At 42.6% G+C, this 25,524-nt stretch overlaps 1 protein-coding gene across 1 annotated transcript in view; it reads right to left on the bottom strand.

The window, feature by feature from the left end:
- CPQ (carboxypeptidase Q) overlaps nucleotides 1-13,721 on the bottom strand; it is a 485,238-nt gene extending 471,517 nt beyond the window's left edge. Inside the window, exon 1 of the mRNA XM_075825935.1 lies at nucleotides 13,618-13,721. The gene's annotated coding sequence lies outside the window, so the exon portion shown is untranslated. The remainder of the gene's footprint in view (nucleotides 1-13,617) is intronic.
- Between the last annotated feature and the right edge of the window lie 11,803 nt (nucleotides 13,722-25,524).

Genomic DNA, 25,524 nt, shown 5'->3' with positions numbered 1-25,524 from the left:
ATTGATGTCCTCTTCTGGTGTGTGCGCACAAACGGACACCGGATTATTACGATAAAAAGCGCAAAATGTTTGCAGACCGTTATTTACAGTCGGAGGAGGAGTTTAGGAGCGGGGATAACGCCAATGAACTTTTGATAGCAGCGGCCAGTGAGGGATAAGTAAAGCTCAATAGGTGAAATGCTGGTGACGGGTTCCCTTTAAGGTCCAAACTAGGCTGCATCCTTAAGGGGTTAAAGTATTTTTTTTTTAACAAAATGTGATCTTATGTTTTAAATTAATTTTAATAAAGCAGGCCGTAGCCAATTTATTCCACTTAGTCAGGTGTCTGTGTTTTAGTCAAATAGTAGGTTAGGTAACTTCTATAATCCCATGCAGGTGGCATGGCAGGAACCGAATTGTAGTTTTGCTAAAGCTGGAGAGCCTCAAACACATCCATGGAATCAGCAATGGAAACTTCTCGTTTTAGGGTTCCTTTAAAAAAAAACAAAAAAACTATCTGGCAAAAACAGCCATGTAATTTTTTTAATAAAAATATAGATTTCTAATAGTGCTGTTTATTACATTCTACTGTGCATTTGTATTCTTCCTAACACAATATGGATTTGTACTGTGAATAGTTTTTACATATGAACATTGTAAATACATTGCATAGAAAACATGTGGTGACAATGTTTCAATTAATCTACTGACTGATGCTTCAGATGCTGTGATTTCCTGCTGTGGTAGATAGAGACAGAGCTGATTGATTCCTTTTCTGAGCTTTGAACTTAACATGGCCGCTGACAAGATCTCCCATTGGCAAATAATAAATCCTAATAACTTCCCATGGGACTGAGAGTGTCTGAGATATATATTACATATTATTATATAGAGGGGCTAATTTTTTTTAGATTTACAATCCTTTTCTGCCCAAAAAAGTTCAATAAATGTTATCCTTTAACAGCTGCAAACGGAAACTTTCCAGCAATCTACTTTTGTACTGTTTTTTTCATACTGGTTGCTAAAATTTCCGCATGTATTAAAGTCTTGGTTTCAACATATACTAAGTCGATTTTCAAGCTCTAGTAAAAATTCAGATGGGATCTTAAACCAAATTGCAAAATTGACAATAGACAAAGAGGAGCTTTGAGGACTGCGTTTAAGCTCATCTGCCAAATTGTTCTTTACATTTTTGTCTGAAACAATTTTTCCTGAATAGACTATTATGATTATTGCTCTCAAAACGAATTTGCACCACCTGATTGTAATAAGGCCTCATTAGCTGCAAACCACAACTTCTTTCACATAAAAATAAGAGCATTCAGACTTTCATTAGTGAGATTTCTGTAAAACGGGGCTCAGGGAAATGAAAGCAATGTGATGTTTGCACATAACAGACCCTGTGATCATCGGTCATGAGTTTTGAATGTTACAGTCTAATAGAGATGCGGCCACATAACCCATGTCACATCGTCACGATGGCAGAAGCCATCACTGGATGAAAGGCCACTTGAAAAAAGACACGATTAATCGTTTAATCTTCCTAAATTAACGCCATTAAAATAATCTGCTTTTTTCTTTTTAACAAAATGTCTTTGCTCTGATCACCTACAGACACAGTGGGGGAGCTTAAGGGTATGTTCACACGCAGTGTCCAAAAACGTCTGAAAATACGGAGCTGTCTTCAGGCCAAAACAGCTCCTGATTTTCAGACGTTTTTGTAACTACTCGCGTTTTCGCTGCGTATTTTACGGACGTTATTGGAGCTGTTTTTCCATGGAGTCAATGAAAAACGGCTCCAAAAACGTCCCAAGAAGTGACATGCACTTCTTTTTCGTGGGCGTCTTTTTACGCGCCGTATTTTGACAGTGATGCGTAAAATGACCTGCATGAACCTCATCCCTGCTGTAGCTGCATTTCAAAAAGCTGAAACTTTTATTTTATGGTATATAATCCATTTCATTCCTGCATGAACCTCATCCCTGCTGTAGCTGCATTTCAAAAAGCTGAAACTTTTATTTTATGGTATATAATCGATTTCATTCCGGCATGAACCTCATCCCTGCTGTAGCTGCATTTCAAAAAGCTGAAACTTTTATTTTATGGTATATAATCCATTTCATTCCTGCATGAACCTCATCCCTGCTGTAGCTGCATTTCAAAAAGCTGAAACTTTTATTTTATGGTATATAATCGATTTCATTCCGGCATGAACCTCATCCCTGCTGTAGCTGCATTTCAAAAAGCTGAAACTTTTATTTTATGGTACTCTGCTTTCCTGTCTTGCTATATAGTCTAATGTTATCTCAAAGTTTTGTCAAAGTGTTTGATCGTCGTTAAGTTTTATGAGCATCCAGACCTGCTAGTTTGTTTGTTTATCTCTGCATAGCTTTTTCACCTCATGTGTCTAGTTGATTTGATTAATAGCTGAACGAGCTTAATTAGGCCTAGATCTGAGCATCTACTCCCCTATAAATTTAGATGTAGCATATGGGGAAGGCACTCGTGCAGGGGGGCACGACGGCAGAAGTCATCTCTGGCTAAGTGTCATACTGTCAAAGTGTCCTGGCAGTTATACATGGCAGTTATACATGGCAGTTATACATGGCAGTTATACATGGCAGTTATACATGGCAGTTATACATGGCAGTTATACATGGCAGTTGGACAGGGCCAGTGACAGGTAAGCTGCATTACCAAACCAGACAAACTAGCCCACGCTCTCAATATTAGATTTCTAACTATCTGTAAACAAACATGTTTGCCACCGCTCTCATCATTGTAGCTGCTCTTGGTTTTCAATCCTATCGCCCATTTAAGACTTGCCCAAACACAGTCCGCATCAGTCCTTCTATCCTGGCCTCACCCATGTACAGCTCCCATTCACTATTCACTTTCCTCAGTCAACTTAACCCATCTCATCCCACTGCCCAACATAAAAAACGCTCTCATAAATCACAGAACCATCTGCTGTCACTCTCCATTCTCCTGCTATTAGCTGCAGGGGACATCTCTCCCAACCCTGGGCCTCCCTTTTCTTCTGCCAAGCTCAACCACTTACCTGCCACACATAGAAACCCTGCAAATCTTCTTGCCATTCCTTGTAGGTCTTCTCCTGTCTCTTTTAACTGTGCTCTCTGGAACTCTCGGTCCGTGTGCAACAAACTCACCTTTATTCATGACTTATTCCTTTCTAACTCTCTCAACCTTCTGGCTCTTACAGAAACATGGCTACACCTGTCTGACACTGCTTCCCCTGCTGCTCTATCTTATGGTGGTCTCCAGTTCTCTCATGCCCCCAGACCTGAGAACAGGCAGGGTGGAGGAGTAGGTATACTTCTTTCCCCACACTGCACTTTCCAGGTCATTCCCCCGGTCCCCTCACTCACATTTCCCTTTTTTGAAGTCCACACCCTCAGACTCTTTCACCCTTTTCCCCTCCGAGTGGCAGTTGTCTACCGCCCACCGGGCTCACCCCGCCAATTCCTGGACCATTTTGCTGCCTGGCTTCCACAATTTCTATCCTCTGAAACACCCACTCTCATCATGGGTGACTTCAACATCCCCATTGATAACCCAATCTCCTCATCTGCCTCCCAGTTTCTATCTTTAACCTCGTCCCTCGGTCTGTCACAACTTACTAACTCTCCTACACATGAAGACGGGCATTCACTTGACCTGGTCTTCTTCCGGCTCTGCTCAGTTTCTGACTTTATTAACTCTCCTCTCCCACTTTCTGACCACAATCTTCTCTGCTTTACTATCAAATATTCTCTGCCTCCTCAGGTCATCCCTACGTATCAGACATACAGAAATCTACATGCCATTAACACTGTTAAACTCATAGACAGTCTACAGTCCTCATTGTCCCCTATCTCTTCCCTCTCCTGTCCCAATCTGGCTGCCAAACTTTATAACAACACTCTCAAAAATGCATTGGATGAAGCAGCCCCCACTACACTCCGAACCACCCGACAAAGACGACGACAACCCTGGCACACGCCTCAATCCCGCTTTCTTCAGCGGTGCTTGAGATGTGCCGAACGACTGTGGAGAAAATCGCATTTGGATGCAGATTTCCTCCATTACAAATTTATGCTCAAAACTTACAACTCTGCCCTTCACCGAGCCAAACAAGTCTATTTCACTTCTCTCATCTCCACACTATCTAATAATCCAAAACGCCTCTTTGATACTTTTCACTCCCTCCTTAGTCCTAAAGTGCAGACACCAATCACAGATCTCAGTGCTGAAGACCTGGCCAATTATTTTAAAGTTAAAATTGACAACATCCGACATGATATTATCTCCCAGTCCCCTAGTAACATCGATCCCCTTCCCCCCCACACTCCCTCTACTTCACTCTCAGCATTTGACCCAATAACTGAAGAAGAAGTCTCGAGGCTCCTCTCTTCTTCTCGTCCTACTACCTGCCCTAGTGATCCTGTCCCCTCACACCTCCTCCAGTCCCTCTCCCCAGCTGTCACTAGTCACCTCACTAAAATATTTAACCTCTCTCTTTCCTCTGGTATCTTTCCCTCCGCTTTTAAACATGCCATTATAAACCCATTATTGAAAAAACCAACACTTGACCCATCCAGCGCTGCCAACTACCGACCAGTCTCTAATCTGCCCTTCATCTCCAAACTCCTGGAACGCTTGGTCTACTCTCGCCTTATCCGCTATCTCTCTTCTAACTCCATTCTTGACCCCTTACAATCTGGTTTCCGCACTCTACACTCCACAGAAACTGCCCTTACTAAAGTCTCAAATGATCTCTTGGCGGCTAAATCGGACGGTAAATCCTCTCTCCTGATTCTTTTGGATCTCTCTGCAGCCTTTGACACTGTAGACCACAAACTCCTACTTAACATGCTCCACTCTATTGGCCTCAAGGACGCGGCTCTCTCTTGGTTTTCCTCCTATCTCTCTGACCGCTCATTCAGTGTGTCATTTGCTGGTTCCACTTCTTCTCCTCTTCCCCTTGATATCGGGGTTCCTCAGGGATCAGTCCTAGGTCCACTCCTCTTTTCTCTCTACACAGCTCCTATTGGACAAACCATCAGCAGATTTGGCTTCCAGTACCATCTCTACGCTGATGACACCCAATTATATACCTCTTCCCGTGACATCACCCCTGCTCTAATACAGAACACCAGTGATTGTCTGTCCGCTGTCTCTAACATCATGTCCTCTCTCTATCTGAAACTGAATCTTTCTAAAACTGAGCTCCTTGTGTTCCAACCATCTACTAACCTCCCTAAACCTGATGTCTCTATCTCTGTGTGTGGCACTATCATAACTCCTAAGCAGCACGCCCGCTGTCTCGGGGTTATTTTTGACTCAGATCTTTCCTTTACTCCTCACATACAATCACTTTCACGCTCCTGTCATTTTCACCTAAAAAACATCTCCAGAATCCGCTCTTTTCTTACGGAGGAAACTGCCAAAACTCTCATTGTTGCTCTGATTCACTCTCGTCTTGATTACTGTAACTCATTACTAGTCGGTCTTCCCCTCACTAAACTCTCCCCTCTCCAATCTATCCTCAATGCAGCAGCCAGGCTCATCTTTATGACCAACCGCTACACCAACGCCTCTAATCTGTGCCAGTCACTGCACTGGTTGCCCATCCCCTTCCGAATAAAATTCAAACTTATTACTCTCACCCACAAAGCTCTCCACAGTGCTGCACCTCCTTACATCTCCTCCCTCATCTCTGTCTACCACCCTACTCGGGCTCTACGTTCTGCCAACGACCTTAGATTAAAATCCTCCATAATCCGAACCTCCCACTACCGTCTCCAGGATTTCTCTCGTGCTGCACCCGTCCTCTGGAATGCGCTACCCCAGACAATCCGATTAATTCCCAATATCCACAGTTTTAAACGTGCCCTGAAAACACATCTATTTAGACAGGCCTATAAAATTCCCTAATCTGACTCCTTTTCATGGCCCTCCATTTAGATTAGTCATCAGAATAAGATTCCCTCACACTCCTTCTCTTCATGTCCGTCATACACGGATACTGGCTGGTGACCGGCTCATGCAGCTTTATGTTACCACCGCATGTGTATAAAAATGGCCGGACCATTGTACAGAACAAACACTGTTACACTTTGTGTCTCCCTTATGTCCTCATAGATTGTAAGCTCTTGCGAGCAGGGTCCTCACTCCCCAGGTTTGAATTGTAAATGAACTTTGTCACTATGTAATGTCTGATATTGTTTTCATGTTCCCTCTACATTGTAAAGTGCTGCGTAATATGTTGGCGCTATATAAATAAAGATTATTATTATTATTATATTAAAATGACATCTCGTGGGAACAGAACATCGTAATACCCATTGCAAGGAATGAGCAGAAGTTTGTAGGTGTAATGGAGCCGTCTTCTCAGGCGGAATTCGAGGCGTAAAACGTCCGAATTACATCTGAAAACACTGCGTGTGAACATACCCTAACTGAGCAAAAAAAAAAAAAAAGGCGTGCATGCCATGTACCAAATTATGTGTTTTAGTCACTTTTTGCACCTTCTTAGTAAGCGGCTGAAAAATCGGAAGCAGAATGCCTCCAAACATCTGCCCATTGATTTCAATGGGAAAAACTGAGTTTTTTTTCCGACGTGCCATTTTTTTATGTGGCCGTTTTGAAAAACGGGCGCGTTAAAAAACGTTTGCGAGTAAGAAGTGCATGTCACTTCTTGAGCCGTATTTGAGCCGTAAAAAACGTGAGTTGCTAAATAAAAGGCTGAAAATCAGGAGCAGATTTCCCTTGAAAACAGCTCCGTATTTTCAGACGTTTTTTGTTCATCGTGTGAACATACCCTTAGACAGTTTTGAAAATTGTTTAAAAAAATGGGTTTGTAAAATGCGCATGACATGTTAATAGTGAGGCTAGGTTCAGACGAGCACATTATGTCCGTAATGGACGGAACGTATTTCGGCCGGAAGTCCCGGACCGAACACAGTGCAGGGAGCCGGGCTCCTAGCATGATAGTTATGTACGACGCTAGGAGTCCCTGCCTCGCTGCCGGACAACTGTCCCGTACTGTAATCATGTTTTCAGTACGGGACAGTAGTTCCACGGAGAGGCAGGGACTCCTAGCGTCGTACATAACTATGATGCTAGGAGCCCGGCTCCCTGCACTGTGTTCGGTCCGGGACTTGCGGCCGAAATACATTCCGTCCATTACGGACGTAACATGCTCGTGTGAACCCAGCCTAAGAGAGAAGCGTCTAGCATGTTGAAGTTTGATTCGCCAAATTTCTCATACAACGTGCGCCACTGCGCTGAATTTAGAGAAGTTTCTGCCGGCTTGGTCTAGTTTTGTCCTGTCTATCTTTAACCCCTTAATGACCAGCTTAACTTTTTTTTGCCTCTGCATATTAGCAGTCATAACTTTTTTATTTTTTCATTGACTAGGCAGTATGAGGCCTTGTTTTATACGGGAGAAATATTTTTTTTGTCTGAGGTGTTTGGGAGTACATATAATTTATGTAATTTTTTTTGGCGGCGCGAATATAGAAATAAGTGATTTTCAGCATACCTTATTTTGTTTATTTCTCATACCGTTTCACGCTAAATAATCTGTCAAATTAATTCTTCAGGTTATTACGGTTAGTCAATGCCTAATAAGTGTAGGTCTTCGGTTTTTATTAAATGTATGCACAATAAAATTACTAAATAATTGTATTTTTGTCATTTTTTTTGGTGCAAAAATATCTTATGCATTGTTAACCCCTTAAAACATTATCACGTAACTGTGCGTGATAAGTGTTAGAGGGAAATATGGAGCGGGCTCACAGGCTGAGCTCGCTCTCCTCTTATCGGGTGACAGTTGTGTTATACAGCCGTCACCTCACTGCAACGGGCGGAATCAAAGATCACTTTGATTTCACCCATTTAACCCCCTAAATGCTGCGGTCAATCGCGGCATCTGAGCAGTTAGAAAGAGGAGGGCGGCCCCCTCCAATGGCGCAATCTTTATTTTATACAGTTAAATAAAGTTTTTTAAATATTTAAAATAAAATAAAAAATATTAACAGTTAAAAAAACAACCTTTTCCCATTTTCCCCTATACAACAAAGTAAAAAAAATAAAACATTAACATACCTGATATCATTACGTCCGTAAAAGTCTGAACTATTCCAATATAACATTATTTAAAGGAGAACTCCACTTTTTTCTTTTATTGCCCCCTCCATTTGTACATTGGTGTTTTAGTAGGGTGCTGTGTGCAGAAATACTTACCGATCTCTGCAACATGTTGTTTTCGGGTCCAGCGCCGCCCACGTGATCGCATTCTGACCCGTCTGGAATCACTGTGCTATTCAGTAAACCGGAACTCAGGCTCTCAATGCATTCCTATGGGAGCCTCGTTCTGGCCTCCATAGGAATGCAGTTTAAAACGCCAGAGTCGATGTTTGTTTGTCATATCATCTCCTACAAAAAATTTTATGAAAAGTGCTCAGTAAAAGTCTCATGTACCCCAAAATGGCACCAGGAGAAACTACAGCTTGCCCCACAAAAATAAGCCCTCAAACTACTCTATAGACGGAAAAATATAAGTTATGGCTCTCAGAATACGGTGACACAAAACAAATTTTATTGTTAACAATAATTATTTTTTTGCTTAAAAAAGTAGTAAAACATAAAAAAAAACTATATAAATTTGGCATCGCTGTAATCGTATTGATCAGCAGAATAAAGTTAATATGTCATTTTTATGGCACGGTATACACTGAAAAGACAAAACACCCCTAAAAATTGAGGAATCGCTGTTTTTTTTCCCATTCCACCCCACAAAGACATTTTATCCAGCTTCTCAGTACATTATATGGTACATAAAAATGGTGTCATAAAAATCTACAACTTGTCCTGCAAAAAAAACAAGCCCTCATACGGCTATATCAATGAAAAAACAAAAAAAATACGGCTTTTGGAGTGTGCGGAGGAAAAAAATAAAAAAGTGAAAATCCAAAACATGGCTTCGGAGGGAAGGGGTTAAGGAATTAATATTTGACATCTTTATTTTATACTTTTAATGTATTAGCATACGTCTGAATGCGAATACAATATGCACTCTGTCACTGGCTGCTATTAGTGTAACAGGCTCAGGCCCCATGAACACGAACGTAAAAACGCCCGTAATTACGGGCCCATAAACTTCTATTGGCCACGGGTACCTCCCTGTATGCTTACGGGAAGGTGCCTGGGCCGTTAAAATATATAGAACATGTCTGATTTCAGGCCGTAATAACGGCATGGGCAGGCCCATAGAAGTCTATGGGGCTCCTGTAATTACGGGTGACTACGTGTGTGCACCCGTAATTACAGGAGCGTTGCTAGGCGACCTCAGTAAATAGTCACTGTCCAGGGTGCTAAAAGAGTTAACTGATCGGCAGTAACTCTTTCAGAACTCTGGACAGTGGCTACCGATCACATATAGATCAACCTGTAAAAAACATAGAAGTTCATACTTACCCAGAACTCCCTGCTTCTTCCTTCAGTCCGGCCTCCCGGGATGACATTTCAGCCCATGTGACCGCTGCAGCCAATCACAGGCTGCAGCGGTCACATGGACTGCCACGTCATCCAGGGAGGTCGGACTGGATGTCAAGAGAGGGACGCGTCACCAAGACAACGGCCGGGTAAGTATGAATTTCTTTTACTTTTTCTGCGGAAAGGGCTGCCCCTTCTCTCTATCCTGCACTGATAGAGAGAAGGGGCTGCCGATTACTGCAGTGCAATTTTGCAGCGAAAATGTGCCTGTAAATACGGGTGGAATAATGGTGACACCGGACCCGTATTTACGGGCACGGATCTGTAAATACTGGTGCAATACGTATCGAATACGTGAGACCAAGAACCCGTATTTACGCCAGTATTTACGGGAGGACAAAAATACGTTTGTGTGCATGAGGCCTTAGTGTACAGATAGCCCTGGGGTCCTAAAAGGGGTTTTCCCATGAGAGACATTTATGACATATCCACAGGATATCTCCACCTCTGGGACCCGCACTTTTCTCCAGAACGGGGCCCCCTAAACCCTGTTCTGCCGCTCTGTGTTGCGGCTGATTGAGGTGAATTCCGACCATGAAAAAGGTTATCTGGTCGTGGGTTACATAAACAGCGTAACTTGCTGAGCTACGCTGCTTCCGTAAGTCCCATAGAACTGAATGGAAGTTACGGAAACAGTATAGCTCGCATGCTATGCTGCCTCCGTAACTGCCATTTACTACAATAAGAGTTACGGAAACAGCATAGCTCAGCGAGGTGAACTGTTTACGTAACTCACATATAACCAGGAAGTGGCCGGGAGTCAGCGAGATCAGACAAAGCTAGAATGGGGTTTAGGGGGCCCCGTTCTAGAGATAGGTGTGGGTCCCGGAGGTGGATACGTCATATGTATCTCTCATGGGAAAACCCCTTTGGGGGTATGTTCACACGGCTTATTTTCAGATGTTTTCCCCATAGACGTACATAGTAAAATGCAAGTATACCACGTGTGAGCATACCCTTATAGGTCCCCAGAGCTAACTGCAGAGGGTCCCCCACTCCGCGGTCGTGTTGCCGGAAAATCCAGTGACCTGATCAGAGGAGCGTCGCTTTTGATCATGTCACGGTCACTCTGGACAGATTCCGCACAGCAAATTCAATTTACAGCCTATACATGTGGATGTGGTTTACAAATTTCCATCCACATGTAGAAAAAAAATCAGAGCAGAAATATAAATATGCGGCAGATTTTCAAATCCGCAGCATGCTCATTATGTTGCGAAAAAGCTGCAGATTATTACCACGGATTTCACGATTTCAATGTATAGGGTGAAATCCGCACCACAATCTGCGACAAGATCTGCATGGAATACATGCGGATTCTGTCACCGAATTGCCACAGATTTGCAGTGAAATCCAAAGCGGATTTATCAACAACTCCTCCCTGGTCTATGATGTATTTGCTGTTAATTTTCAGCTTGCAAGTGGTCGCCTCCTCGGTTATGACCCACGGTACAGCAGTCCAACTCAAAGCTGCAAATAGAAGCATAGGAGGAAGACCGCAGGAACAAATGCATGTTGACCGAATTGCGGCTATCACCTTAATTTGTCATTTACTAATGCGCCATTAGGATGAAACATTATGCACACCCATAGATTTATATTACAGTTTCAAAAACGCTACAAAGAAAACGCACTTTAACCGCACCTTATGAATACACCCGAAGACCTGATTCACACGAACGCGTTAAACGTCCGTGGGACGGCCGTCGAAACAGCGGCCGTCCCACGGACCTACGTAATTCAATATGTCCGTTCACACAGACGTTGTTTCAACGGACCGTGTGAAGGGTCCGTGGGAAAATAGGACATGTCCGTTCTTTTCTCGCATCCCTCCATAGACTCTCAACTATGGGGGATGCGTGACATCGCGTCCCGCAGCGCTGAGCACGGATGCACCTCGGACGTGAAAAACTGCCGTTTTTCATGTTCGAGATGCGCAGCGTTCGTGTTAATCAGGCCTAAGGGTAAGTTCACACGTAGGGTGAATAAAGCAGATTTTCCACAACGGATTTAGTAGCGGAAAATCCGCAGCATAATACAGCAGCAGCAGAGTGGATGAGATTTTCCGCCCCAAAAATACCAACATCTGCTATACAGTGCGGGTTTTACCTCCGTATTGAATACAATGGGGAAAACTTGCAACTAAAAAGCAGCCATTACACAAATACAATTGACATGCTGCGGATTAAAAAAACGCCCCGCAGGACAATTTCGAAACTTTTTTTTTCCGCTCATCATTTACGCAGCGCGTGGAGGAGATTTGTCCAAATGTCACCCACTCGCAACAAAATCCGTCGCAGAAAATCCTCTGTAATTGCGCTATGTGTGAATTTACCCTTAATATTGCATTTTTGATGCGTTTTTTTAATGTGGATTTTAAATTTTTGTGCAGAAACAGGAGCGGATTTTAATTTAAGATAAATTGACATGTAAAAGATTTGAACATCCGCACCGCAGGTCAATTTAGGTGCGGAAAAATTCTGCAACGTGTAGATGAGATTATTTGAAATCTCATTTACTTTGCTGGTACTGTATTACGCTGTGGATTTGCTGCAGGAAAAGCCACGCAGCAAATCCACAGCTAATACGCATCGTGTGCATGTGGCCTTATAATAAACACAGTATACTCACCTTACCATTCTCATTGTGATGCTTCCCTGACCAGCTGGGGACCAGGGAAGCCTCACCACAGGTGTCCCGGGGGAGTATATTGGGGGGGGGGGGGTTCCACAAAAAGGAAATTTGCAACAAAATCCACACGATTCAGTGCATATTTCCGCAGCAAATCCATTACGTGTGCACTTATATACCCTTATATTCACACGCAGCAGATTGTGGTCATCTGAAAGGGTCTTGCAGAAATCCTCGCACATGCTGCATAAACATCTCTATTCAGGCTTCGTTCACATCTGCGTCAGGGCTCCGTCCGGACGTTCCATCTGAGCTTTCCGTCAGAACAGAACCCTGACTGAAACAAACGGAAACAATAGGTTTCCATTTGCATCACCATTGATTTCAATAGTGACGGATCCGGTGCCAATGGTTTCCGTTTGTCTCAGTTGTGCGAGGGTTCCGTCATTTTGACGTAATGAATACAGTAGTCGACTGCGCTATTGATTCTATCAAAACGACGGAACCCTCGCACTACTGAGACAAACCGAAACCATTTGCACCGGATCCGTCACCATTACGGAATGCCATAACGGAACCCTGACGCAGATGTGAACAAAGCCTTACATGTATGGATTTTCAGTTACAAATATTTCTGCAAAAAATCTGTCGTGTCTGAACATATCCCAAATTAGCCACGGACACCATCATAACAACATTTTTTTCTGGTCTTTCTGTTAATGAACACGGCAAACATTAGCCTGGACTGGCTGATAACAGAAAACAATAGAGCACATTCAAACACAGAGCATATGAAGCGGAGATCGGCTTTAGGGTATGTGCACACACACTAATTACGTCCGTAATTGACGGACGTATTTCGGCCGCAAGTACCGGACCGAACACAGTGCAGGGAGCCGGGCTCCTAGCATCATACTTATGTACGATGCTAGGAGTCCCTGCCTCGCTGCCGGACGACTGTCCCGTACTATAATCATGTTTTCAGTACGGGACAGTTGTCCTGCAGCGAGGCAGGGACTCCTAGTATCGTACATAACTATGATGCTAAGAGCCCGGCTCCCTGCACTGTGTTCGGCCCGGTACTTGCGGCCGAAATACGTCCGTCAATTACGGACGTAATTAGTGTGTGTGCACATACCCTTAGATTTGCATCTTTACACTGACGATTATAGCCCATAGCGGATCTGTCAGTGACCTCTTTGTTTAAAAAGTTCATACATACAATTTCTTTGTTATTTTATTTTACACATTGTTTTATCTTGGACATATTTTAGGGAAGTCAAATATGAGATAAGTAAATCGTATCTATGCATTATATGGGAGCATACCAGTAACTGAAGGGAGAATAGCCAGTGTGCCGCAAGTTTCAAAAAAGACTCGTCTCCCACAAGACCTATATTACAATCTGTAACATTATAACGTTATTACGAATACCCAGAAACTTACCCACTATGAAAGAAGAATTCAAGCGTCCCTCTGCCACAAGAGACCCAACTGAATGTAACTTCCCTGTCCCCAGTGCCGAGTAATGGCGTTACATGCTTCTCTATTACTTTTTGGACTCCAAGACAATGGCTGACACCCGAGCTTTAAAGATTTCAACTGAGTACACTTTCTTGTTGAATCTGTGTACTAAGATATCTCCCTTTCACATCAGAATACACTAGGTTTACTTCCTGAAACAAAAGCCCTAAATGACAGAGGGGGAGGTCTTATTCTAAGTCAAGTTTTACCATAATGAGAACATGAATTACATAATAATATCTGATCAAACTTAATACAGTGGAAATTATATTATGTTGTTGAATGTGAAAATTATAGAAGAAAAATATTTTTGCTTAAATAGTGATGCTCTTTTTTTTAATCACCCCTGTTTTAAAGTGGTACGATCCACATTCTCAGCCTTTAAAAACACATGTCTGGTAAGTGTAAGTGAAGAGCAGCGGTGCCTGGGAGCTGCTTATTACATTGGTTGGGCTGGTATAAACCAAGTGCCTATAAGTGGTCACTGACTAGGGATGTTATTATGTTTGCAAAGATTAAAGATCATGTCAGTTAATCACCCTATTATATTTGGGCAGTTTAAGGCTAAATGAGGCGATATCAGGAATGTCATCATGTTAATAACATTGTGGGAGATGTATCAAAACTGGTGCAAAGTAAAAGTGGAGTTGTTACCCATAGCAACCAATCAGATATTACCTTTTACTTCTCAGAGGCACTCTGAAACATGAAAGCAGCAACCTGATTGGTTCCCATAAGCAACTGCTCCACTTTTCCTTTGCACCAGTTTTGAGAGAAATCTCACCCATTACATTTCGAAGCAATACAGAGAAAATAAAAAATTATTAAAACTTTAAATACGAGTACAGATTTCGATAGTACTGAATTTGACCGCTAATGTGAAAAAAATACTGAACATGAAAGCTCTGTACCTCCCGGGTTTGGGAGGTTGCCAGTCAGAATACCAGAAACCGGAAGCTTCCTGAGTTAGGCTATGTTCACACGCTTAATAAAAAACGTCTGAAAATACGGAGCTGTTTTCAAGGGAAAACAGCTCCTGATTTTTAGCCGTTTTTTAATCAAACTAGCGTTTTTACGGCAGTTCTTGAAGCTGTTTTTGAAAATGGCTCAAGAAGTGACATCCACTTCTTTTTCTCAGGCGTTTTTTTTACGTGCCGATTTTTCAAAACAGCTGCATAAAAAAATGTCTGCTTCCGATTTTTCAGCCGTTTACGGCCCGAAAAACGGCCGAAAATAAGCAGTGTAAACATCTGTATCTGTCCGCAATTGCGGAATCACCCATAGACTTCTATGGACTAGTCTGTGCCGCAATTGCGGACAAGAATAGGACATGTATTTTTTGCGGATCATTTCTACAGCCCCGACACACATCCGTAAATATGCGGAAAGGTGTCCGTGGCCAATAGAAATTAATAGGTCCGCAATTTCATCCGTACTATGGCCGTGTGCATGGGACCTTAGTAAGTGTTAGGCTTTATTCCCACGAGCGTATTTCACGTTCGTGTGCTGTCCGTTTTTTTTCACGGACCGATAAAAATCAATGGGGCTATTCAGACATGCATTGTCTTTCATGCAGCGTGTATCCGTTGTGTGAAGCTCAGTGCATGTCCTATTTTGGTGCGTTTTTCGCACCACACAGCCCATTAAAGTCAATGGGTGTGTGAAAAAAAACTGACAGCACACGGACGTCATCCGCGTGCTGTCCGTGATTCACGCAACAGTTGCTAAAGTAATGATGAGGGGAAAACAAACCACCTCCTTCAAGGGAGTGTGTCACCAGATGTCCGTATTGAACAGGTTATTATAGATTAGGATAACCTGATTCTGACGTGTATTATGTTTTCCCCAGAGCGCCTCCTTCGAAGAAAAAAAGCTTTTATTACATTTATGCAAATTAGCATTTTGGAGCAACGTGGGCGTCACCGTTGTTCCAAAATGCTCTCGCGTCATTCCCCAGTTCAACTCCCCTCCCCCTCTCTGCTTCCTTTGAATGACAGGGGCCAGGCAGCGTACGAGGTGAGTTCACGCCTGGCCCCGTAGTGTAGTGAACGCACGAAAGTCCCTACATCCTAATTGGCGCATGTGCAGTAGTGCCGATTAGAACGGTGACTTAAAGGTTTTGCTTATCGTTCTAATCGGCACTACTACACATGCGCCGATTAGGATGTAGGGACTCGCGCGTGTTCACTACACTACGCTGCCTGGCCCCTGTCAATCAATGGATGCAGGGAGGGAGGGGAGTTGAACTGGGGAATGACGAGAGAGCATTTTGGAGCAACGGTGACGCCCTCGTTGCTCCAAAATGCTCATTTGCATTAGGAGACGACATGCTCTTTCTTCCCGCGGTTCCGTCTCTGACCATCCATTGAAATCAATGGGAGGCAGAGAAAGCGTTTCTCGCTTCATTTTTTGCCTGCGGCGCTCAATGGCCGCGTCCTGAAAAAACACAGCGAAAACCGTGGAAAGAAAGTGCAGGCAGGTCAAAAAATGTTCTGCCTACAAAATACTCCGTGTGAACAGGGCCTTAGACTTGGTTCCCACAGTGCAGATTTGCTGCAGATTTTGCATGCGATTTTTTTAGCCAAAACCAGAACTGGATCCAGGAGATAAGGCCTATAAGGCTTTTCCTGATATATTTATTCTGCTTAGGTTCTGTTCTTGGTTTGGACTAAATAAACAACGCATGCAAAATCTGCAGCAAATCTGCACTGTTGGGAACCCAACCTTAGGCGTTGCAGAAATTTCTGCAAGTGCAAATCAGTTTCATTCACTTAAATGGGGTTGTTTCTGCAGCAAACACAAACATCTGCAACAAAATTGGCATCGTGTGCCTTAGGCCTTGTTCAAATAGTGCAGATTTGTGGCAGATTTTTCAAGCCAAAACCAGGAACGGAACCTAAACAGAAGAAATATATAAAGGAAGTCCTTATAGGTCTGCTCTCCTGAATACAATTCTAGTTTTGGCTTGAAAAATGCATGCAAAATCTGCATTGTGGGAACCCAACCTAAGGATAAGTTCACACGTAGCGTAAAATTTTCCACAACAGATTAAGCTGAGGAAAATCTGCAGAATAATACAGTAGCAGAAAAAATCTCATCCACTCGCTGCATAAATAATGAGCTGAACAAATGCTCAGAAATGTACCAGCGGTGCGGTTGTTTAATCCGCGGCATGTCAATTGTATTTGCGTAATTGCTGCTTTTGTGATGCGGGTTTTCCCCATTGAATTCAATGAGGCGGTAAAACCCACAACAAATAGCAGATGTTGCGTTGTCTGTGGCAGAAAAGCAGCGATTCCGCCGCAAAAAAACACAACTCAGAAAAAATATATCTATATCTTATACTTACCCAGAATTCTGTGCTTTTTCATTCAGGCTGGCTTCCTGGGGTGACGTTTCATCCCATGTGACCGCTGCAGCCAATCACAGGCCAATCACAGGCTGCAGCGGTCACATAGGATTAAACATCATCCCATGAGGCCGGCCTGCAGGACGTCAGAGGGTATGTGTGTTTTTTTTGTGGTTTTTTTTAACGTGCAGTTTTCCACAGCGGACATTCCGGAAAACTGCACCACAATTTGGTGCGGTTTTTCCACCGGAATTCCCTGCTTCGCCGAGGGTGGATATGATGTGTGCTTTTACGCAGCGTATCCGCACTGTGTGAACATACCCTAAGACTGACACTAAGTGTGGATAAGGTTTTCAAAACCACATCCACATTTATTGTAGTGTAAATTGTTGTGGATTTTCGGTGTGGAATCTGTCTGATCCCTATGATGCTGTTTGGATCATAGTAAAGGGTTTGAGGAACATGACAGTTTGAAGTGTTGACTTGGCCTCCAAATTCCCTACATCTCAAACAGGGCCGGCCTTAGGTTGGATGGCGCCCTGTGCGGGACTCTCTACACAAACCAAAAATTAACCACATATATAGACACGCATATACTGGAACATATATACTGTACATACATAAAGACAGATATTTAGACATACAGGCAAAATATAGATACACACGGTACATTCTGGAATATATACATACAGGTAAATATATAGACATACAGACACATATACACACATACATACCGCCAGATAAATACACAGACAGAAACATATACAAATACAGAAAAGGCACATATATACAAGCACAAAGACACATTCACAAGCAGACCCATATATACCTACACAGGCACATATATACACAGTACAGATAATGTAGTAGATTTCACATGCAGTCCTATGTAACACCACAGATAACATATTGATAACTCTCTGAGTACAAATAATGTAGTAGATGTTACCTGCAGTCCTATGTAAAGCCACAGATAACACAGTGATAACTCTCTGAGTACCAATAATGTAGTAGTGTTACCTGCAGTCCTATGTAACACCACAGATAACACAGTGATAACTCTCCGAGTACAGATAATGTAGTAATGTTACCTGCAGTCCTATGTAACACCACAGATAACACAGTGATAACTCTGATTACAGATAATGTAGTAATGTTACCTGCAGTCCTATGTAACACCACAGATAATACAGTGATAACTCTCCGAGTACAGATAATGTAGTAGATGTTACCTGTAGTTCTATGTAACACCACAGATAACACAGTGATAACTCTCTGAGTACAGATAATGTAGATCTTACCTGCAGTCCTATGTAAAACCACAGATATCACATTGATAACCCTCTGAGCACAGATAATGTCGTAGATGCTAACTATACCCGCAGACACATATAAACACACACAGAGGTATATATGAATATATATTTCATGCAGTGCACTTCCAAACTGGAGATACACATTAAAAATATTATTTCCATTAAATAATTGCCATGAATTGGTTAAAGTTTTATAGATTACTATATATGAAAATGTGGTGTTTCACTTAAGGGCAGCATAGTATATAAGGGGCAGCAGGGTATATAAGGGAGAGCAAAGTATATAAGAGGCAGCAGGGTGTATAGGGGGCATCAGGATATATAAGGGGCAGCAGGGTATATAAGGTGTAGCAGTATATACAGGAGGCAGCAGGGTATATAAGGAGCAGCAGGGTATATAGGGGCAGCACGGTATATAGGGGGCAGCACAGATATCTTAATTTTATCTGTTCTACTTTAATATTGAACACACACTTTTACAAAGAGACATAAACACATGCAGAGACCGAGACACACACACACACACACACACACACACACACTGTAACATATACACATACAAACACAGAGACACATACTGTATATACCCACACATACTGTATACACACACACACACATATACACACAGAGACACACATAGACATTCACCATCTCTCCTTGCTGACAGGATCACAGGCTTCTTTCAGGACGGGCTGTGGCTGGAGCGTCCTCTTCTTCTCTTGCTCCTCAGCTCTTATTTCCTCCATGTGGGTAACTAAGAGCAGAGGACAGAGTAGAGGCAGAGCCCAGTGGCGCCCCCTACATTCTGGGAGGGTGCAGCGCCCTCTGCACTCTCACAGGTCGCACACCCCTAAGGCCAGCCCTGAACTCAAAACAATTGAAAATATGTGGGTTGTGCTGGAAAAATAATTCAGATCCATGGAGGAATTACCTCACAACTTACAGGACTTAAAGGATCTGCTGCTAATGTCTTTGTGCCGAATTCCACAGGACACCTTCAGAGATCTTGTGGAGTCGATGTCTCGACGGGTCAGAGATGTATTGGTGGCACAAGGGGAACCTACCCAATATTAGGCATGTGTATACACACTGCTGCACTGATTTTATAGTATTTACTATACAGTCACAAATAAGTCAGAATATACAGTGTAAAAAACTGCCTCCATGTAGTATATATAACCAGTGCAGCAACAGTGCCTATATACTAGTAGTATATAGACACTGCTGCACTAATCCTATATGCTATACATGGTAGCAGCTAATACACTCTGTGCAGACTCATGCTATGTTATGGTAGAGCAGTCGTCTGCAACTTGTGGCTCCCCAGCTGCTGTGAAACTACAACTCCCAGCATGCTCTAACAGCCAGCAGCCCCTGAACAGAAGTTTTTGGTTTTTTTCTCAGATGTTTCCAAAGGAGCATGCTAAAAAGGAAAGATATTAGTGTCATTTTTCTTTTTATAGTAGTGCTGAATGACCTAATGTTATAAAAATGTATAAAACTGTCAAGCTTATGCCAAAATAGACATTCTTTTGGTATCCGTTTGCTCCATAGAACCCTAAGAGAATGATGCAGTATATGTTTTGTGTACTTTTTTTAGGGTACACAAACATATGTGTTGGCCCAAACATTAAGAAATTAAATGGAACATGGTGTCCGATCTGCATCCTCATTTGAGGTCTAGGAGTCCAGTGGGTGGTCTCAGTCAATGATTGACAGCCTTCCCTCTATGAGTGTGCATACAGGGATAGCTGCTACTCATGAAGAGTGAGACCGCCCACTGGACTCCTAAACCTCGAATGAGGATGCAGATCGGACACCATGTTCCATTTCATGTCTTAATGTTGACTTTCTTATGATAAACAGGTTTGGGCGAACCCATATGTTTATGTACCATAAAAAAAAGTACACAAAATGAGCGGAAAATAAGAAAATACATGTTATTTGAAACCTTTACCCACAAAACGATATATCAATCTGCTCAGCTCCAATGCTGCTTATAGATCCAACACCATGTTCAATGTGATAGGTTCCCTTTAAAACATCATTCAAATTACATTTTATAAAATATAGAAAATCTATAATGTTAATAAAAATATATAAAAAATGAATATAAATAAAAATAAATAGTAGGAAATTAAATTTTAAAAAATGGACATATTTTCCACAGAAGGCATGTGGCTCCGGACATAGAAAACTGGGCTCTACATAAACATAAATTAGCACGGGAGTCTCTTTATAGATTGCATCAGCTGGAGATAAGACTTTTACCATGTACAGAATTGAGGTCTGTGACTGCGGATATGTCCTATGCCCCCCACTGATCCCATGCACTCAGCACCAGACAAGCTTTCAGCTTTCTACCAGCAGTATAAAGTCCCTTTATGTTATTCGCTGTACTCTCCCTGATTACATTAGCCCCAATTTATGGCTTGAAGCACAGGCTTTCACCTAATCGCCACTTTCCCGGTACGGCCGGCAGCATGGTTTGTTTCATTGGATAAATCCAATTCATTTGACCCTGCGTCTAGCACTGATTTGATTTAACGTGGACAATGGGTATTACGTTAACGTCTATCACTGTGGCATTTTTACGATGTCACAAGTCCTAAAGATAATCTAATATGAGACAAATGCAGATACATTTTAAGGGCAGGGGTTTTATAACTATATTACGTGTCAGTTCTTGCCCTATATGTTTTTATTTAATTCTATCTTTAGTAGATCAGTCTACACAACAATTATTCATGATGCAATGTCTCCCTTGTGAACAATCCCCAGCACCCAGGGGTGCATTCTGTGGTCTGTATGGCAGCCTATTCAGATCTGTAGCCTTTTCAGTCATTTCACGTGTCATGCCCACAGCACAGTCGTTGGCAACCAACCATCCAGAGCTCAGCTTTCATGTTTTAACCCCTTAAAGGGGTTTTCTTAGAAGCATAAATGATCATCTATCCACCTATCCTCTAGGGTGCCCCACCGCTGGAAGAATGGGGTTTTGAACCCCCAGCTTTGGTGGAAGGGTGGTCAAGCATGCGTCCGCCACTCCATTCAATGTCTATAAAAATACCGGATACAGCTAAGCGCTGTACTTGGCTGTTTCCATCATTCCCGTAGACTTTGAACGGAACAGCAGCAGGCACGCTCGACCTCCGCTCCATTCAATGTCCTCCTCACTGCGGTCAAGCAGTGAGGAGGAACATTGGAGGGGGGGTTCTGGACCTCGTTCTCACTATTGGAGGTCCCAGTGGTGGTACTCCCAGTAATCCCAAAATGATCACCTATAGATAGGTGATAAATTATGATTGTGGGGGAAAAAACCGGATGGAGCCAATTTTGGCCTTAGGGACCGAGCTAATTTTATTCTTTTTGCTTCCTAGCATCCCGCCAGAAATATTTTTCATTTTACGTCTACTTACATAGCTATTTAAGGGATTCTGTTTTGCGGGACAAGTTCTATATTTTAAGATTCCATTTTGGATGTATATACAGTACTGTTTCATTTATATGACATAATAGCGAAATTCAAAAAAAGAGCAATTCCGCCATTTCTTTTTTTTTTTTGCAGTGTTCATGGTTAACGTTAATAGATGTGAAACATTTATCCTACGGGTTATTATGAGTATTGAGACATCTAATATGCCTATAATTTTACCGTTTACTGAGTTTTATTATAATTTTTATTCATTTGCTGCGTTATTTATTAGCATCATTACATTTATCTAATTATTTTTAACATTTATTTTTACACTATAATGTACTGGCATATGTCTATATACCAGTGTATTCTGCCTGTGCATAGTAATATGTATGGACTCGCTAACAGGCAGTATCACAGTAGAGCCCTGGGATACCTTCTTCAGGCCATTAGAGACTGTCTGTATAGTATAGTGAACCTTGACAATCACGATGGTAGTGTTCACTTCACGGACACAAAGGGAGCTCCTCCCTTTGTTAACAATGCAATCATCATTGATCGCTGTGTTATGATGGTTATTAGGGATCGCAGGCTGTTCTAAGCGTGGGAGCCACTGACTGTGTGTCAGGTCCCCTTTAAAATATCACGCAAGGCTCACTGAGGTGCGGTTTAAGATTAGTGGTCAGGAAGATCACATGGGGGGTAGGTTTAAGTTTATAAAAGGGAGATACTTCCTGGATGTAGCCTCTTTCCCGCTTCATTGGCAGAGTGCAGGAACGCCCGCCTGCCCATTGTCAGTAAGTCAAATTCAAAACTGGATGTTATTGTTTTGCCTGTATATGTAATTATGTTGTTTTTCATTTGTCACAGCTGGCGTGTGCGGAGGCTCTTGTTCCGTTCGTTGAGGGATATTTGTAACACGGGTCACCTGGTAAAACAACGAAGACATGCCCACCGCGGGGGCGGTGGCACGGCATGCGAGGTGATAGTCATCTAAAACATCAAAGTTTTATTAACGTGCAATGAACGGACAAGGTTTCCCTTTTGAAAAAATTTTTAATAAAGCTGTGGCCACCCCCACTTGTTTATTCCACAAAAAGATGGCTCATTGTTTTTATTATACAATAGGACGTTAGGTTCCACTCAGGAGCATGGTATAAGTACATACAGTCAATGTACAGAATTTCAGTTTCTCTGATCGCGGCGGTTAGTGGAGGACCGCAGTTGTCATCTGCCCTCTTACTGGTGATGGTCCTACTCCAGAATGAATTCTGTTTAGTATCCATATGAATTGTGTTTCTCCAGAATGGCCTTTGTACTCTCTGTGTCTTTATACTTCTCTATGACATGTTCATGATTTATGTGATTGTATCCATCCATCTTGGTTTTGGTTGACTCTTTTCACTTTAACTGTTCCAAACATAACTGTTTTTTCCAATGAGCTGGGTTTTTTCATAATATGTCTAAAATAGGATCGCTTCATTCTGGTCTTGTGTGCTTCCTGTAGAATAATAGTCTTGACTTGATCAAGAATACTCTCGTTTGTTTTTCTTACCGTCATTGGAGATCTCAAGAGTCTTCACCAATACCAAAGAGCGCATGTATGACGTAAAATGTCACCCCTAAATGTTACTGAAAATACCAGATACATAATGTATATCCAAAGCTGTTCAAATCCAAGTGCTAGTAAAGAGTCTTCCTCCAAAATGTATTCTATTCACAGTCCTTGAGCTGTCTGTAAGTTCTTATAATTCAGGTCAGTTGTTTCTTAAAGGGGTTTGCACTCAACATTGCAGTATACTTACCTTTCTGATCCCTTTCCGGTTTACCATTCTCATGCGACCCCCCCACAGCTCCTGTTGACCCTTAGTGCAGGCTGATACGATGTCCATAGTGACGACACGTCAGATGATAGCAGTGACGTGTCTCCAGCCTCAGAGGTGTCATGAATATGAGCGTCACATTAGCACCCACAGAGGGATAATAGAAGCGATGGGGTGGTGGACAAGATTGTGGCAGAGGACTAGAGCAGAATCAGTGAGGTAAGTATATTACAAAGTTTGTTATTTTGCTGTAAAGGATCTGCCTGACACAGCTTCTGTGTCGACGCCCGTGGTTACTCACTCTGTACCTGCTCCTAAGTCTGGTCGAGTGACCCCTTCTTCCACCAATCAGTCGGGGAGGCTGAGGAGTGGGAGAGCCTATCACAGCCTGGCCAGACGGAGCTAGCTCCCGCCCTCTGTCTATTTATACCTTCACTTCCTGCTCCTCCTTTGCCTGTGATTCTTTCAGTCTGTTTCCTGGCTCTGCTGCTGCTGCTTACTACTTGTCTTCTGCTTCATATTGACCCTGGCTTGACTGACTATTCTCCTGCTCTGCGTTTTGTACCTCGTCCACTCCTGGTTTGACTCAGCTCATTCACTATTCTCCTGCTCTGCGTTTTGTACCTCGTCCATTCCTGGTTTGACTCGGCTCGTTCACTATTCTTGTTGCTCACGGGGTTGCCGTGGGCAACAGCCCCATTTCCCTTGGCTTCTGTTTGTCTGTCGTGCACTTAGTGAGCGTAGGGACCGTCGCCTAGTTGTACGCCGTCGCTTAGGACGGGCCGTTGCAAGTAGGCAGGGACTGAGTGGCGGGTAGATTAGGGCTCACCTGTCTGTCTCCCTACCCCGCCATTACATTTGCAATTTTGAACCCAAACTGATTATTTCTGTCCCACAGGAAAGTGATATGACAACGAATAAAGCCAAGATTACACCACCTGCAGGGACTTTGATCCAACTATTTCAGACTTCTTAAAGGGTTGGTCCGGTTTCAGCACATGAATGTGATTTTTTGTATAATTAAAAGTTATACAATTTTCTCTGCTTGTTGTCATTCAGTAGGAACATTCATTGTTTACTTCCAGTGGATAAAATTCTGTCCATGGTCATGTGATAATCACACAGGTGCACGGCTCGTTACAAGACACTGCTCTGATACACATACTGTAACTGTTACGAGCCGTTCACCTGTGTGATTATCACATGACCATGGACAGAATTTTATCCACTGGAAGTAAACAATGAATGAATGTTCCTACTGAATGACAACAAGCAGAGATCTGGAAAACCGTGGGGAATTAATACAGAAAGAAAATAAATTTCTAGAGTCCATTGCTTTACACCACTCCAGCTGGTGCTTGGCATTTCACATGGTGATCTTAGGCTTGTGTGCAGCGGATTGACCATGGAAACCCATTTCATAAAGCTCCTGACGCACAGTTCTTGTTCTGATGTCACTTCCAATTCTTTAGCGAGTGATGCAACAGAGGATAGGGGATTTGTATGCACCAGCACTCGGTGGCCCCACTCTTGGAATTTGCGTTGTCTAGCGCTTCGTGGCTGAGCGGTTATTGCTCCTAGACCCTTGCACCCCACAATAATAACACTTACAATTGACTGTGGAAGATCGAGCAGATCAGATCTCTGGTGGCATCCTATGAGAGCGCCAGGTTTAGGATGGGTTCACTTGTCGCAAATGTGTTTTTGCATTTTTTTTTGTGGGAAGAGTTGTAGTGTTTTCTAACACCATTTACAGTACCATGTAATGTACTAGGAAACGGAAAAAAATAATATTTGTTGGCTGAAATGGGCAAAAAACAGCGATTCCACCATTTTTTTTTAGGGTTTGGCTTTTACGTGTTCAACGACATATTGACTTTATTATACGGGTCGATTATATTAAAAATTTATACAGTTTTTTTA

The sequence above is a fragment of the Rhinoderma darwinii genome, chromosome 5 (assembly GCF_050947455.1).
Source record: "Rhinoderma darwinii isolate aRhiDar2 chromosome 5, aRhiDar2.hap1, whole genome shotgun sequence".
NCBI classification, from domain to species: Eukaryota; Metazoa; Chordata; class Amphibia; order Anura; family Rhinodermatidae; genus Rhinoderma; species Rhinoderma darwinii.
This window is presented reverse-complemented; position numbering and strand designations above follow the sequence as displayed.